Source organism: Octopus bimaculoides, chromosome 4 (genome assembly GCF_001194135.2).
Source record: "Octopus bimaculoides isolate UCB-OBI-ISO-001 chromosome 4, ASM119413v2, whole genome shotgun sequence".
Taxonomy (NCBI): domain Eukaryota; kingdom Metazoa; phylum Mollusca; class Cephalopoda; order Octopoda; family Octopodidae; genus Octopus; species Octopus bimaculoides.
This window is the reverse complement of record NC_068984.1, coordinates 10,598,038-10,599,875: the sequence shown is the minus strand read 5'-3', so window position 1 is coordinate 10,599,875 and position 1,838 is coordinate 10,598,038. Positions and strand designations below refer to the sequence as shown.

The following is a 1,838-nucleotide window of genomic DNA, read 5'->3' as shown; positions in this document are numbered from 1 at the left end:
AGAGAGAGAGAGAGAGAGAGAGAGAGAGAGAGAGAGAGAGAGAGAGAGAGAGAGAGAACTGAAAAGATGGTTGATTAAAATAGCAAAACAAACAACAATACCTTTAGACATAAAACAATGTTCCTTTAAACCATTATTCAAAAGGAATGTTTGTGCTTGTGTGTGATGGTGGTGGTGGGGAAGTGTTACTTTGTTTTTCTTTCAAAAAGCTAATATTACATAACAATACTGATTCCATGAGGGTGATTTATTTAAATATAAACAGAATTTGACAAAATCAATGAGAAAAGCCTGCAAAGGTATCCAAAGAAATTGACAGTCTGAATTCAATTGATTATGCGTGCATATGCACCTGCATGCGCATGCACACACCATTCTTTTCACTTTGGAACAAAGACATTGAAGAACCTGCCTAAGATTTCAAAAAAAAACACGCACGTAAAATACACACACTCACCAATCATCTACAGTCAACCATCATAGGTATTGTATAGGTGCAGGAGTGGCTGTGTGGTAAGTAGCTTGCTTACCAATCACATGGTTCTGGGTTCAGTCCCATTTTGTGGCAATTTGGGCAAGTGTCTTCTACTATAGCCTCGGGTCAACCAATGCCTTGAGTGGATTTGGTACACAGAAACTGAAAAGAGCCTGCCATGTGTGTATATGTGTCTGTGGCTGTGTGGGTGTGTGTCTGTGTGTGTTTGCCCCTCTTCCATTGCTTGACAACTGATGCTGGTGTGTTTATGCCCCCGTAACTTAACAGTTCGGCAAAAGAGACCAATGGAATAAGTACTAGGCTTACAAAGAGTAAGTCCTGGGGTCGATTTGTTCAACTAAAAGGCAGTGCTCCAGCATGACCACAGTCAAATGACTGAAACAAATACAAGAATATATATATATGTGTATATATCTCAGCTGCTTTCTCATATACAAGCAAAACCATTGCAAGAAAGAGTCACTGAAATGAGTCCCTGATGATGCAATGTGAGGCCCATATATGACTCTTGCGCTTGGCCAAAGATTTGCACAATTTATTGCATAAGGCAAAGGGAATAGGTGCTGCAGTATGAAGTCTTTTGAAATGCCTTTTTAATCCTCCAGCTGAAAAGCACACCTTTCCACAAGTTGCACATGTTCTGTTGTGAACAATAGCAGAATCACAATTTACACACACATTATATATATATATATATATATATATATATATATATATATATATCGATACAGGGGCAAACAATTCACGAGAAAAATATTCATGAAAAATTAATTTGTGAAGATATCATTAATTCTGTTATTATCCAGTGTAACTATTCTGAAAAATGATAATAACAGAATCAATAATATAGGTGATTGCAGGCCCCCAAAAAAGCATTAAATAGCTGAAGGGTTAAAATTATTCAAAGGACATAGTAAGTATGTCTACCTGCTGGAAAGAACAGTCAAAACTCTTATTTAAATCGCCAAAATACACTGATGATGACTATAGAAATCAACCGAAGGCAAATCAGGTTAAGACAATCTCCCAACGTACATTTAAGCATTTGGACTCGCATAGACTGGTTTCTGCATTGGCAAAAATAGCCTTAGCTTCTTCAGCACATGTTACCATGATAGAGACTCCCAACCTATCGTTTTGGAGTTTGCACTGCAACTGATTCATTTTGCACTGGAATCATGGCAGCCACCAGTGTGGAAATAATCTCAATACAGGGGCATACAATTCACGGGAAACATAATTAACAAAAAATTAATTTGTGTTTGCCAGTGCAGAAACAGGTCCATGTGAGTCCAAATACTTAAATGTACGTTGGGAGATTGCTTTAACCTGATTTGCCTTG

At 37.7% G+C, this 1,838-nt stretch overlaps 1 protein-coding gene across 2 annotated transcripts in view; it reads right to left on the bottom strand.

The window, feature by feature from the left end:
• Window positions 1–1,838, bottom strand: part of LOC106872181 (membrane-associated guanylate kinase, WW and PDZ domain-containing protein 1) — a 709,375-nt gene that overhangs the window by 661,302 nt on the left and 46,235 nt on the right. The window lies entirely within an intron of this gene.